General features: G+C 48.6%; 2 long non-coding RNA genes across 4 annotated transcripts in view; one reads left to right on the forward strand and one right to left on the reverse strand.

Annotated features, from left to right (window-relative positions):
- The window catches only part of LOC143277555 (uncharacterized), a 45,683-nt gene extending 40,591 nt beyond the window's left edge, over nt 1-5,092 (reverse strand). The window contains exon 1 of the long non-coding RNA XR_013053761.1: nt 5,034-5,092. This is a non-coding gene — a long non-coding RNA (uncharacterized LOC143277555). The remainder of the gene's footprint in view (nt 1-5,033) is intronic.
- The window catches only part of LOC143277554 (uncharacterized), a 617,781-nt gene that overhangs the window by 544,308 nt on the left and 58,628 nt on the right, over nt 1-14,845 (forward strand). The window lies entirely within an intron of this gene.

The raw sequence follows: 14,845 nt of genomic DNA on the forward strand, positions 1-14,845 counted from the left end.
ACACACACACACACACACACACACACACACAAGGAAGGGGGAGAGATAGAGAACCACAACTTGAAAATGCTCAAACTTCGCCCAAACTTTCAGTGATTTGCTGAGAAGTTGATCAAGAGTCGTGTCCCTTTCTGTCTTTTTTTTTTTTCTCTTCCCCCCCTGTGGCGACGCGCTCTCCCCGTAGAGAGCAGTCCGATTAACATACACATACACACACGCGCGCGACAAAAGTAATGCATCTCTCTTTTTGTCGCGCGGTCGGTGGTTAACACTCATGAAATTAAAACCACTAGCAACAGTGTATACATACATGGGTTTTTGTGGGGGGTGGGGGGAGTAAACTCAAGCGCTCCTTTCCCCGACGCCCGCCAAAATGGTTGAAAGGGCAATGCTGGAAATATTACTTTGCATGACGTGTTTACCGCCGGGGGGTTGGGGGGTGTGTGTCTGGGGGGGCGCGGGGGGGGGGCTTCCAGTTCAGTCATGTCTTGTTCGTGCTCTCACGTCTATCGACAAGGAAGCAAGCTATGTATGAAACACGCGCGCGCGCTCTTGCACTATCGTAATAAGAGAAATTCATGAGACAAAGACATAAAGTCCCCAATAACAAAATGAGGAAACTCATTTTATGTTGTCGCTGACATTAATGTGGACAGTCTCATCACTCGCGCAACAGTCTCAACACGTGTAACATCTAGAGAGAGGATTCGCGCCCCCCCACCCCCCACTCCCTTCAAAAGCGCGCGCGCACACACACACACACACACACACACACACATACATCAACTATGTGTCTCTTCTCCCCTTTCCACCCCCACCCCCAACGCAACAAAGCCATGATTATGCAGAATCCAGTTCGACTGAGAAAGAGTAGAAACCCCCGTAAAAGCCTTTTATGCCATCCTAACGTGGTTAATTTACGTGCGTGTCATTGTCTCTTCGAGAATAAATGATAATAATTGTGCCCCCCGACCCCCTCACACACACAGGCAGCTTACACACACACACACACACACACACACACACACACACACACACACACACCGGCCTTGTTCTGCCTTGTCTACGAGGAACCAGCCAGCAAGCAGAGAGAGAGAGAAATCAGGTGTTGTTCTTCACTTCCCAATAGTATTGCATCAGCAAAGCGTTTGGCGGGAGTGTCGTAACCACTGCGCCACCTTGTTATGCCTCTAGCCGGCTCTTCCCCCCTCCCCCCCGACTTGCCGGGCGACGCAGCCAGCGCGAGACGGCGTCGGTGGCGGGCGCGTGAGTGCCGGTCCGGCCTTTGATTGGCTGACGGGAGGCCACGCGGGCGGGTCAGGCCAGGTCGGGTCACAGGAGGTCGATGACCTTGGCCGTGCTTGGCTTGGCTCGGCTCGGCTTGACTCGGCAGCCGCCGCCGCTATCGCTATGTCTGTCTCTGTCTCAGTCCGCGTGTCTCTCTGTCTCTGTTTCAGTCTTTCTATCTCTTGCTTGCAGTGTGTGTGTGTGTGTGTCTGTCTGTCTGTCTTACTGACTGTCGCTTACGAAGTAAGATTTTTGCTGGGGGCGACGGTAGAAGGGAAAGAGAGACAGAGGAATAGCGAGTTGTGTTTCCCAGACTTGAGCGTTAAACCGGGAGGGGGGTGGGGGGTGGCGTTGGCTTGTAAGGGCCATATATACACACACACACACACACACACACACATATATATATATATATATATATATATATGTGAATGAAAAGCCAGCGAATTGTGGTGTTGTCATTTCTCCTACCCCCTTTATCCAACCTCCATCAGCCTGGTCAGAAGCGGTGGGTTGTGGGGGGAGGGGAGGGCTCAGTGGGGGAGCTAGGGGGGAAGATGGACGATGCTTGCCTCGCCGGCCTCGCGCTTACCGCTTCTTACGTCTTTCCAAGGACGTACAGACACACACACAGAGCACAGCACAGCACAGCACAGCACTGGCCTGGACATATAGCGGACAGCGGGTCTTGTTGTCAAGTCCCCTTCTTTCCCGTGTTGTGTGTGTGTCGGCAAGCAAGCAGGCAAGCGCGCGCGCACACGCACACACACACACACACACACACACACAGAACTGAGAAAGAATCCCGGCACACGCGCTCGCACTAACACACACGCGCACGCACGCACACTTACCCGCACAGACACAACACAACACGCTTTTTACACCACCTCTACCTCCTCCCCCTCCGCACCTTTCTTCTTTCTGCTCTCTCTCCAGCCACTACCACCACCACCACTACCCACTACGATGCCTGCTTATACTTGTAGTGCCAGCAACAGACACACAGTTCTTCTACTAGTGGTCGGTCGCCTGTCTGCCTGCTTGCAAGCTTGTTGAAGAACTCTGCTTTCGCTGATGCTGCTGGCTTTTTATACCACCCCCCCGACCACCACACACACAACTTGTTGCCTTGTATGTGTCGTGTGTTGGCTGCTTCTTCCATTAACCGTGTCGGGATTTAGAAACTACAACACACGACAAACGTAATATTGTGTGCGTACAGTGAGTGTGAAAATTGATTACACAGTATACACCACCTAGGTCAACACATCAACGGCTGGGGCTAGTTCTCATTCTCTCTCTCTCTCCCGTTTTCGACGTGGGATGACTTGACTACATCTTCCCCCCACCCACCCCCACACGCCCCCTCCCTACCCACGACTCCCTCTATTCCCTTCTCCCACCCTCCAGATAGGAGGAAGGGGGTGGTAGTGGTGGTGTGGTGGTGGGGGCTTGAGTGTGGTGAGTGGGTGGGTGGGTGTTCAAAAACAAGTTTGTGTGTGTGTGTGTTGTGTGTTCGCCCGCCGGCCCGGGAGATGGAGAGGAGGAGGACACAGAATCATTCGATGGGAAAGAACTTGGACCCTCGCCAACGTGATGACTTGTGGGTTTTTATTTTATTTTATGTTTTTGGTTTGTGTGTCGTACGACAACAGTTACTAGTACTGCGACCACTTGTGCCACCGCGGCCTCTCATGTTTTAGGTGGTGGTGTTTCTCCCCCCCTCTCCCCCCCAACACGAGTGATCACCAGCGGAAAGAAAAAAACAAGGATGGTTTTGTGAAAAGAGAGAAGAGAGACCCGGTTACTTTTTGGTGGTGATGGTGTGTGAGATCCAAACTTCAGTGGAATGTGGAAGGTTTCGTGGCTTTAAAAAAAAAAAAAAAAGAGGTGAAAACAAAATCGTCGAAAGTGATGTGTTTGTGTGTGTGTGTGTGTATCAAGTTTTCCGAGCTTTGAGAGAATTATCATCAATCGTTGTGAACGAATGAATCAACAGTGTGTTGTTGAATTGACTTACATGCCCCCTCTTCTACAGTTTCACCCCGGTTCTTTAAAAAAACAACAACAAAAAACACAACATTTTTAACATGTTGCAGACCGATAAAAATTGTTGATAATCACCTGACGACGTGTGAGTTATGTTCTTCATTGTCATCACTGATCATAACAGGAGAATTTTACTGGGATATACATATAAGTTGCGGTCGTGATGATTGGCTGTTTTTGTGGTGAACAAGGAACGCGTTGCAATAAGACTCCCCGCTGGGCTACTTTTAGTACGTTTGCAGATAACTGTGAATGAATGATAGATGTTGGGAGTACCTTTTATTTCATACTGCAGTGCACAAGCGAGTCTTGGTGAGTGAGTGTGTGCTTCTTCTTCTTCTTGGTTTTAGTTTTTATTTAATTTGACTTTCGAAGTATTGAGACTGCAAGTGTTCGCTTGTGTCGTCAGTTGTAAGTTGAGATGGTTTTCTTGTGTGTGTGTGTGTGTGTTGGTACCATAATTGTGTCTGTTATTCTCTTTCTCCATCCTCTCCAATGTTATTCCCCTAAAACTCCCACCCTTCAACATCTATTCCATTTGCCTCCCACCCTCCCCACCACCCACCCTCTCCCTTGCAGAACGCACACACGCACAAAACATGTTTTAAACTGGTGTTTGTGCCACTGCTGCTGCCGCCACATCTACAACTACTACTACTGCTACCATCATCACCACCACCCGCTGTATTCCTTTATTCTACTACTGTCATCAGTCTGCAATAATAGTCAACGGTTACCAAGTTTATGCGAATTAGCGATGTTTTGAGAAAAAGATTATTTTTCACAAACAATATTACTTATATAGTATGTATGTATGCATATATAGTAGAGAGAGAGACACACAGAGAGAGAATTGTCATCTTTTTAAAGCATCGTCATGTATTTATTCTGTCAAGGTTTTGATATTTCGTTAATAGTATCATCAGAACAAAAAAGTGGCATTATTCATACTTAAGAAAGAAGAGACTGAAAACCCATAGCTTGTACTACTATACTACTAACTGCTGAGTTCGGAGAAAGAGAGAGACTATACACTCGGACAGACAGACAACATATTATTATTATTTGCACAGTCTGGCAGTAATAACATTCATGTGATTCAGTTTTCTTCTTTTTTTTCCTTTTTGTTTTGATTTTTAAATGGAGACAGCATGTAATAATTATAAAGTCAGCATGAAGAAGTGACCAGAAGAGAAAAGAGGTTGCACAGTTAGGAAAGACGCACTGGAACACAGCCGTCATGTTCAAGTCAAGGGCAAGGCGACGGTAGCTATAAATAGTGTGTGTGCCTGTAAACCGGCAGTAGAGGCTGCTACCGCTAAACGCAACTACTATACACAGCTAGTTAGTTAGCTCTACAGAGAGAGAGAGAGAGAGAGCAGGTGACAAGGTTGGTCGTGTTGGGAGAGAGAGAGAGAGAGGGTGAAGTAGAGAATAGTAGTAAAAGCCAAGTTGGATCGACGGCACAGCAACGGATTAGAACTGAAACGAAGGCGAGCAGCTGTCTGTACAAAAGCGACAGTGCATTCATTATGCAGGACTTGTCGTTCTGTCGAGAAGAGAGACAGACAGATAAGGAGTGAGGGTGCCTTTTTGTTGTTTGCTTGCTTTTTTTTGTTTTTTGTTTTTTTTGTTCTTGTTCTTTTCTTCTTCTTTTTTTTTAAAAGAGAGACTACAAGTAGAAGGGTACTCACAGATAGAGGGGCCCCGCCACTACCACACTGCTGGCGTGCTGACAAACGCACAGACACACAAGACACACAGAGAGAAGAGAGACAGGAGGAACGAGAATGGGGGGGAAGGAGGGGGGGGGGGACCTGTGTGGCAACAGCAAGCAACTGAGCTGCACACACACACACACACACACAGCCACACACGCACACACACGCAGACACACACGCACAACGCGCTCAGCGCAGCAGCAGACTTGTGCAGGGAAGGCAAGCCAGGCAGGCAGGCAAACTGAGTCTCTGTGCGTGTGAGTGTGTGTGTGTGTGTGCCTCCCACTCCCCCCTCTCCCCCCCTTGACTGTCAGCACGTCTGGTGTGGGGCAAGACGCCTCCTCCTCCACCCCCCTCCTCCTCCCACCCCAACCCCCCTCCATCTATTCCTCTTCCATTCCTCACCCCACCACCCCTGTCTCTCTCCTCCTCCTCCTCCCTCTCGCCCTAGTGACCTCAAAATGTGGTCTCTCTCTCTCTCTCTCTCTCTCTCTCTCTCTCTCTCTGCCCCTGACTGCCTGTCTCTGCCCAAAGGCTGACTACTGTTTTGTTACTGTGCTGTGCCGTGCCGTGCCGTGCCGTGCTGTGCCGTGCCGTGCCGTGCTGTGTTGTGTAGTGTTGTGTCACTCCAACCAATGACAGCTTGGTTTTCCTACCTCCCCTACCTCCCCCGCCCCCCACTTCCTATCCCTTTCCTCCCCCCCCCCCCCCCCATCCTCCTCCATTCTTCCTTTTCTTTCTCCCTCCTGGTGTCCCCCCTCCCCTCGCCTCCCACCCACCCCACACCAACCCGTCCCCTTTCTCATTATCTCCTGATGTTCTCCCATATTGACTTATTCTCTCTCTCTCTCTCTCTCTCTCTCTCTCTCTCTCTCTCTCTCTCTCTCTCTCCATCCCTCCCTCCCTCCTCTCACACAGAGGCATTCCCTTCACCTTTTTCTTCTTTCCCCTCACCCCCCCGCCCAAATCATGATGGCTTGCACTGAGATATATATATATATATATATATATATAGAGAGAGAGAGAGAGATTGTGTGTGCGCAATATAAAACAAAATGCATTCTCCCCCCCCCCCTCTCTCTCTCTCTCTCTCTCTGTCTCTCTCACTCTCTCTTAGGATTCTCTTTATCATTGGAGTGGGAACGCAATGATATGAGGAGGAATGAACCAGTCGTTCGTTGTGTGCTTTGTCTTTTTGATGGTGTCTTTGTTTTACACACACACACACACACACACACACACACACACACACACACAAAAGACATGACTTCTGGTAGTGGGGAGGGGAGGGTGGGTGGGAGAAGGAGGAAGTAGGGCAAAGGGTCACGAGAGACAAGAGAGAGAGGGAGAGAGAGAGAGACAGAGAACTATCAGCCCGTTGGCTTGGTTGGCTGAGGGAGATCAATAGAAGGTGGTGGTGGTGGTGGTTGGCACTGATGGAGAATACTGTCTGTGCCTGTGGCTGGGCACAAGCAATTTTTGTTGCTGACGTCAGTGTAGTCAGCACACACACACACACACACACACACACACACAGTGGTGGCTGAGGGGGGTAGTGGGGTAGGAGAGAGAGAGAGAGAGACAGAGAGAGAGTTAGGTTTGGGGGGGTTGGTTGATGGGGAGGCAGCCTGTTGCTTGCTACCAGACAGAGGTTATATAGTGTCTTGGTCCCACCCACCCCACTCCCTCCTCATCTGGCTTACCCCCCCACACCCCCTCCCCCCACCCTCAGTCTTCTACCAGTCTCCAGGCTTCCTTCCTTCCAGTTTCCTTTCAGTCCCCAAAAAGTACTACTGTCTATCTATCCCCCTTGGTCCACCCGCTGTCTGGTCCTGTTGTGGCCAAGCTGGTCTAGAAGAGACAGCCTCTCTCCCTCCCTCTCCGCATTATCTTTTTGCTGACTGGAAGCCCTGGTGGTGGTGCTAGTGGCCTGTCCACCCACCCACACACAGACACGCCACTTTGATGGTTTCTGGTTATAGTGGTGGAGGTGGGGTTAGGAGTATGACGACTGTTGTCTACTTACTACTACTACGACGACGACATCGCAGACTACAAAATATCCACAAGCTATCTGTCTGGACACAGCCCATGCCTGACAACAAACTGCTGTTGCTTTGTGTGTGTGTGTTTGTGAGTGTCTGTTATATACTTTTTTCTCTTTTGAAGAATGTGCACACTCCAAGGAGCATTTTAAAGCTGTGGTGTAGTTTCTTAAACATCCAGCAGCCATGTGTACAGTGGATTTGTTGGGTTCAGATATACTCGCAAGGATGGACTTTGGGCAGACAGGCATGTGCACCGTTCTGAACAGAGCTGTGTTGGATCCGTGGTTTTTATCCTGTTGTGGATTGTTGCCATCGTGTGTTGGAAATGAGCAGACAAAGCTTTATGTGTTGGAACTGACAGTGGTGGTGGTGGTGGTGGTGCAGACAATATGTGGCCCAATCGCAGCATCTCCTCAGCTTTTGACATTCCTGTGACGCAGGTAAGGGTTTGAATTTGAATACTCGTGGCGGCGGCTTGTTTGGAATGGATGGGGGGAAGGGCGGTCGGGCCCGGGTGGGGGAGGGAGAGGAGGGGGTGTGGGGGGGGGCAGACAAGCAAGGGTAGTGGCTGGATTGCACATGAATTGTCAAGACGGTGGTGGAGGCTCAAGGCTTGAAATTGGAAGAAATGGGCCAGGCTTAGCAGTTGGGCTAGTCCATCATGGGGTTTGAAAAGGGGGTGGTGGGCAGGTTGGTTGGTGAGACGACGTGACACTTTTCAGGAAAGGTTGAGTGGAGGAGGGTACAAGTTCGGTTGAAAAAAAAAAAAGAACTGGCGGGCTTCTTTCTTCTTCTTTTGATCCTTTGCCTCTCCCCCTCTTCATCCCCCTGGACTTTTCTCTCCTCCCAGCCTATCACCTGACTGTTTCTCTTGTGTGGTAGGGCTTTTTAGAGCATGTGCATTGATAGCTTTCCCTATCTGTCTGGGGGCTTTCTGTGTCATTTTTGCCACAGACCATCAACCCTCCCTTTCTGATGTAAGCTGAGGCTGTGTGAGTGTGTGGATGGTTTTATAGTCTCCTATTCAGTGACAGGGCTATAGGGCGTGTGTGTGTGGGAGGGGATGGGGGGTTAGGTGGTAGGATTTAGGTTTCAGATAGGTAGGTGATTGGGGAGGGGGGGGTGGGGGGGGGGGTTAGGAGTGGTTATACCTTTTATTTCTAATTCCTTTTCTTTTCAGATGTATAGAGAACAGGTTGGTGGAGGGTGACGTTTTCACATGGTAGTGGTGGGTGGTGGTTGTGGACAGAGGAGAGGGAGGGGAGTGGAAAGGAGGAGGAGGTCTGTGGAGGGGAGGAGCTTGGGATTTGCTAGAGCTGGTCGCTGTTGTTGACATGGCTGGGCGGGTTTGGCTGCCCCCTCCCCCCCCCCCAGCTCCCCCCCCTCCCCTCCACCACCACCACGGACACATTTGAAAGCCTGTGAACCGGGTTTCACAATCATGCCCAATATGTCCTGGGGAAATCAAGAGGGGGGTGGTTGGGTGGTGGGGGGGAGGTGGTGGGAGATAGAAAAAAGAAAGGAGAGAAATGGTGGGGGTGGGGGAAACACATAGCGGGTGTAGGGGGTTGGGGACTGGAGTGGCGAGGAAGAAAGTGTGTGTGGTGTAAGGGCGGGTAAAGAATGACGTACTTGGCTGTGGCACCCCCCAGCCCACTCCCCCTCTTGTCTGTCTGTCTGTCGTGTGCTTGCGCTTTACTCCCAGGCTGGATCCCCCCCCCCCCTCCACCTCACTCTCTTATCACGTGGTCTTCTCCAGAGTCGTGACACAGTTACTTCCCTTCCCTCTCTACCACCACTGCCACACCACCTTTCATCCGATGGCTGCCAATGGCTGCCTCTTTTACTTTCAGCGTGTCAGCATTTCTTTTGTATTTCTTTTTTTTTTAAACTGAGCTTTTGAATTGTAACCTGACGTATCATGGTTCAGGAGAATGTGAGGGTCGGGGGGGAGAAAGGGTCCTCGAGCCGGTTGGGAAAGAACAAGGAAAAGTGCATAGTGCGAGGGGGAGGGAATCGATGCATCGCACTGTTGTTGGCGTGCATGCACACACGAGTTAGTGGCGGCATCTTGGAGCTGGCTCTTTCTTTTGAAGAGGAGTGGAGGGGAAGGCGGTTGTGGATTTTCATGGTGGTGCGGCCACTGTTGTGTTGTTGGTTGGCGGTCTTATCTGTGTGTGACATCGGTGCGCATGTAACACCGGCGCGAGTTTGTGTCTGTGTGTGTCCGTGGAGGTATCTGGTGGTCCTTGTCGTCTGTGGGTGAGTCATCTGTGGACAAAGGGGAGCCATCAGTGAGGTAAGCAACACAATTGTAACATTACAACCAAATGGAGGGAAGCCTCTTTTTTGGTTGAAAATAATAATTGAAAGTTACCGTTGAACCGGTTTTTCAGATGCAAGTATCGCTGTAAAACTAGGGAATTAAAGATGGCGACGGAGTGGTGTTTCCCGCCCATGAAGCCGGTTCGTTCCTAAATCGCATGCGCCATTGTTGGAGATATCAAGAAGGGGGGTTGGTGGGTATGTGGGACACGAATGGTTCTGTTCTTTCACTCCTACTTCAACTACTACACAACCAATGCTTGTTGTCACTCGTCCTTTTGCGTTTTGTCACCTTTGAGTAATCTCTTAGGCGAGTTGGGGTAAGTGGAAGACAATGCGAATGGTGTAGTTTGCGGGTTGGGGGGTTGCTGTTTTGGTTTAAAGTGTGTTGTATCTGGGGACGTAGCGTGCAGACAGACAAACACGGAGGGGTCTGTGTGATGTCAGCGTGGTTAGTGGCTGAGGACTGCAGTATAGTCGTGCTGCAGTGAATGCGCCCCCTGTGTTGGCGTCTTGTCCCCCCTTAACCCCGCCATCCTGCCGCCGCATTGCACACACACGCGCAAAAATCAGTGACTTGTTTTATTCATTGGAGGGGTAGGGACGTGGTTGGCGGTATTAAAAGAAGTTTGAAGCAGTGTCGCGCACCACTGAAAAACCTTCTCTCGCTTTCTTTCTGTCTCGCTTGTCATGATCGCTGAGGGTTTGCTAAATAAATTGGATTTTGCGTCTTGATTCCAGTCTGTGTTTTTCCTTGTCTCTCAGCACAAGATTCATCACTGTATAAACCCCTTTTTTTAAAAGATATATTATTATTATCATCATTATATATTATTGATGGTGGTGTGAGACTTTCACCTCTATATCTTCACCTCTTCCTTGCACATTTCACAGCATTACCTATCCCTTCTCTTTCTGTCTCTCACACTACAAGACAAAATTCACATTACTGACTCCTTAGGTTTGGTTATTTTATGTATGATTACACTTGTTGTGTAATCATTTGCATATGTTTTGCTTTTGAACCACTGTTTGTATACATGTGTCCTTTTGCAGGTTTGTTTTTTGAAGCTTGCTTTTGTGTAGTGATCCTACCCCCCAAAGGAATCACCAGGACTTTGTATGTTTATTCTGAAAATGAATAAGTGGTGATATTTGTCCCCTCTCTCCCCCTCTCTTTCCTCTCTCTCTCTCTCCTTTCTCAACCATCAGCTTTGTTCTGGCAGTGGAAAAGTCAAACGACTTCAGGAACCGTCTACCTTCCTTGCAAAATGAGGGGATATGGGGTATGCATTTTGTCCTCACGTGCAGTGGATTGTGTGATGGACGGACGGTTTGCGCACAATGTGTGATGTGGCCAGGCTCCAGTTGACTGGAAAGTGATGGTGGGGCAACTGAAAACATGAGGGAGCGGCAAGCACGAAAACTACTGCGCAGATACTTCACACAGGTATGGCGTGGCGCTGCATTTCGGAGGACAGGAGGGGGAACGCCTTGAAGGACATGAACACACGTGTGGAAATGTTTCATTCAGCGAAAGTTTCAATCCCACATCGGGGATCAGAGCGGTTTGTGTGACGAGAAATGGAAGAGGATGGTTATGAGTGACATATCCGAAAAGACAAGGTGGGGTTGTATGTACGCCTGTGGTGAGCATGCAGGTGGTAGAACCTGTCGGGCGGCAAACTCCCCCCGAAGGTTCAAACTCTGGAAAAGGGAAGCTTGACGTGCATACGTGTACACAACCCAGGCGTTTGTAAACTCGGTTCGGGGGAGGGTTCACATTTGAATGATCAGAGTACGCAAGTATTTGTTTGTTCTTTTATTACTATTATTTTTATTTCATTTTATTTTATTTTTCCATTCACCAAGACAGAATAGGTTTGAACTCAACTGGAAGGAGAAATTGTGCTTATGCATGGCTCAGGGGCTGTTGACGTAAGCATGGGCTGACAGGTTGTTGTTGTGTGTGGAGGCAACCGCTTGACAAAAGTCAAAAGTTTCGCGGATGGTGGGGTGGGTTGGTGGGGGAGGGGGTGGGGGGTAGGGGTTGTTGCGCATGCGCAAGGTCAAAGTGACCGTCGCGCGGCGTGGTTTGGGCTTGTGTGTCTGGGTCGCGCGGCCTGGCAGCCACGACGAATGAAGGCGCTGATTTTTCCAGGAGCGGTTGTCTATTGTTGTCAGAGTATGTGGATGAGAAAATGATGGTCTGTGTAGTTTGGTAATGAGGTGATTGTTTTGCTGTTCATTGCTTTGTGGTCTCAGTCCTTCCACTGTTTGCTCTCTGTCGATATATATATATATGTTGGGGTTTTCTCTTTTCCGCTTACTTCTCCATTTCCGCTCCCTTGGTCGTCTTGTGTCTCATTCTTTGTGTCTGTCAATCTGTCTGTCTAATATGAAGAAGCAATTTTTCAAAAATGTATTTTCTTACTGTGTTCATGACGGGGGCTGTTCGCCGATTCCACTTCCCTCATTAAAGAAATTCAGATTTGAAATAAAAGATTAAACTCTCTCTCTCTCTCTCTCTCTCTCTCTCTCTCTCTCTCTGAGGTCAACTCCGTTGAATAAAGGCACTGGAAAAAAACAAAAAACAAACCCAAAAGCACATTTTTCTACGACAAAAATAAATCTGCAGATGGATGCCTTATATTATGAAAGAATATCTACATCGTGGGATATATATTGTGCTGACACTGACAAGCAGTTCAGTTTGACACTCAACACATTGGAGAGCCCCCACAAGAGGATCCAGTGACACATACATGTGACTTGTACACTTATCCAACACTCGTGTGCATGTACATGCTCTTGTATGCTTGTAAGAGAGATAGAGAGAGGGTGGGGGGTTTCTTGTGTGAATGTATATTCTATGCTTGTGCGAGAGAGAGAGAGAGAGAGATTTGTGAGTGAAGATGGTCTTGTGTGCTTGTGGGAGAGGGAGGTATTGTATGAATGTACATGCTCTTGTGTGCTTATGAGTTTCAATTTCAGTTTCAGTAGCTCAAGGAGGCGTCACTGCGTTCGGACAAATCCATATGTGCTACACCACATCTGCCAAGCAGATGCCTGACCAGCAGCGCAACCCAACGCGCTTAGTCAGGCCTTGAGGGGGGAAAAAGTGCTTATGAGAGAGAGGTCTTATATAAATTATGTACATGCTCTTGTATGCTTGTGAGAGAGAGGTCTTGTATGAATGTACATGCTCTTGTATGCTTGTTGGAAAGAGGTCTTGTATGGATGTACATGCTCTTGTATGGTTGTGTGAGGGAGGGATATTGTATGAATGTCATGCTCTTGTATGAGCAAGACGGGGTGGGGGTGGGGGAGTCATGTGTATGTGTACATGCTCTTGTATATTTGTGGGAGAGAGATTGAGGGGGTATGTGCGGGAAGTTGTGATGGTTTGTGGCCATTTTCTGACGTTGACTTTGGTGACCCATCATCTGAATGTTTTTTTTGCACGCATGCAGGTACTTTGATAGGAGTTGTGACCATGTCTAAGTTTAACTGCTCCATGTGTGTGTGTGTGTCTGTGCACATGTGTGTGTGTTTATACCTGCTTGAATGCTCATCAATGTACAAAACATATATAATACAACCAGATTAAAGCCTTAATTAATGATGGAATTACTCCCTACACCCAGTACCCCTCCCCCCCCCACCCCACACACACACACACACACACACCCCACCCCACACACACACTTTATCCTCGGACCAAGCGTCCAGCAAGCAGTCAGCAAGGCCTGTGTCTTCACATCACAGGCCCTTGTGTCGTCAACCAGTGTGTGAAGCCTTCCAAAATGAGCTTACTTTTCATCATCATCACCAGTCATCAAAACGTGTGAGTATGAGAGTTTCTCTGTATGTATGTGGGGGGTGGGGGTAAGAGAGTTTCTGTGTGTGTGTGTGTGAGGGAGAGATAGGGTGAGTGAATGGATGTATCGTGGGGGAGGGGGGTGGGTGGTATGTGTGGAACGTGTGTGTGGTGTGTGGATATAATTATGTGTGGTGTGGTTATGTGTTGGTGGTGTGGGTTTGTGCGTGTGTGGTTTGGTGTGTGTGTGTGTGCGTGCTAGGATGGAAGTTTGTGATATTTTCTTTATATTTCATTAAGTTATGTTACCTGAATATTTCCCGATTTTGCTTCCTCTCTCTCTCTCTCTCTCTCTCTCTCTCTCTCTCTTTGAAAGGTGTACAGACTCACTTTCACTCTAACTCACACACACACACACACACACACACACACACACACACACACACAGCGTCTTTTCTCTGCCCTTTTTTTCCCCCAAGTATGGCAAGGCAGTGATAATGGAGACTGAAGCTCACACCTCCCAGATAGGCAGGGAGCTCGTGGTGTTTGCAACACAAGTGATACAAACACAAAATTAATTATGCATTCATTCAGGCACGACATACCATACACAAACAAGGGTGCGTACCTCCTCCGACCCCCCCACACACACAGCCAGCAGAGGTTCTGGAAGCACATCAGTCCATCAGTCAGCCAGACGGTAGTCACAGAGCGGAAGAGGTGTCTTGAAAAACTCTGCAGTGAAACTGTTCTGGGGAATCGACGTGACGGATTGAGAAGGGTGGTGCACCACAAGATTGGAGAAAGAACGCTGCCCCAAGGACCTGGTGTTGACAGCTTCAGTTCAGTTTCTTTCTCAGGGAGGTGTCACTGCGTTTGGACATATCCATATGCGCTGCACCACATCTGTCAGGCAGACGCCTGACCAGCAGCATACCCCAATGCGTTTTGTCAGGCCTTGAGTGCATGCATGTATATTCGTGTACCTATCAGGGGGGGGGGGTTCTTCTGTAGAATTTTGCCAGAGACAAGTCTTTTGTTGCCATGGGTTCTTTTTCAGTGCGCCAGGTGTTTCCTGCAAATGGGTCCTGGATTTATCGTCTCATCCGATCGGCTAGGCGCTCGGTTTGATTTTCCAGTCAAACTTGGGAGAAAGGGCGAGAGAGGGATTCGAACCCAGACCCTCACAGAACACTGAATTGGTACATGAGCGTCTTATCAATTCTGCCACCTTACTTCCTGGTATTTATAATGATATGTCTATATATGCTAATGACAGTAGTAATGATGTTTTAATTCATATTGCACATTTTCATGTAAAACGTGCCCTACACTGTAAAAACCCGACGTCTATATATATGCATTTAAACACTGAGACTGCTTTACAAGTATAACCCTACTCAGATATCCAGCCAAACAGAGACACACACACACACACACACACACACACACACACACACACACACACACGATCCTCCTCATCACACAAGATAACACTCAACATAGGCATCCCAGTACCTAAAATGATATCAGCTCATTTCACATCACAGTACTTTAAACACTGACACCACAGTATTTAAAACCATATCACT

Source organism: Babylonia areolata, chromosome 34 (genome assembly GCF_041734735.1).
Source record: "Babylonia areolata isolate BAREFJ2019XMU chromosome 34, ASM4173473v1, whole genome shotgun sequence".
NCBI classification, from domain to species: domain Eukaryota; kingdom Metazoa; phylum Mollusca; class Gastropoda; order Neogastropoda; family Buccinidae; genus Babylonia; species Babylonia areolata.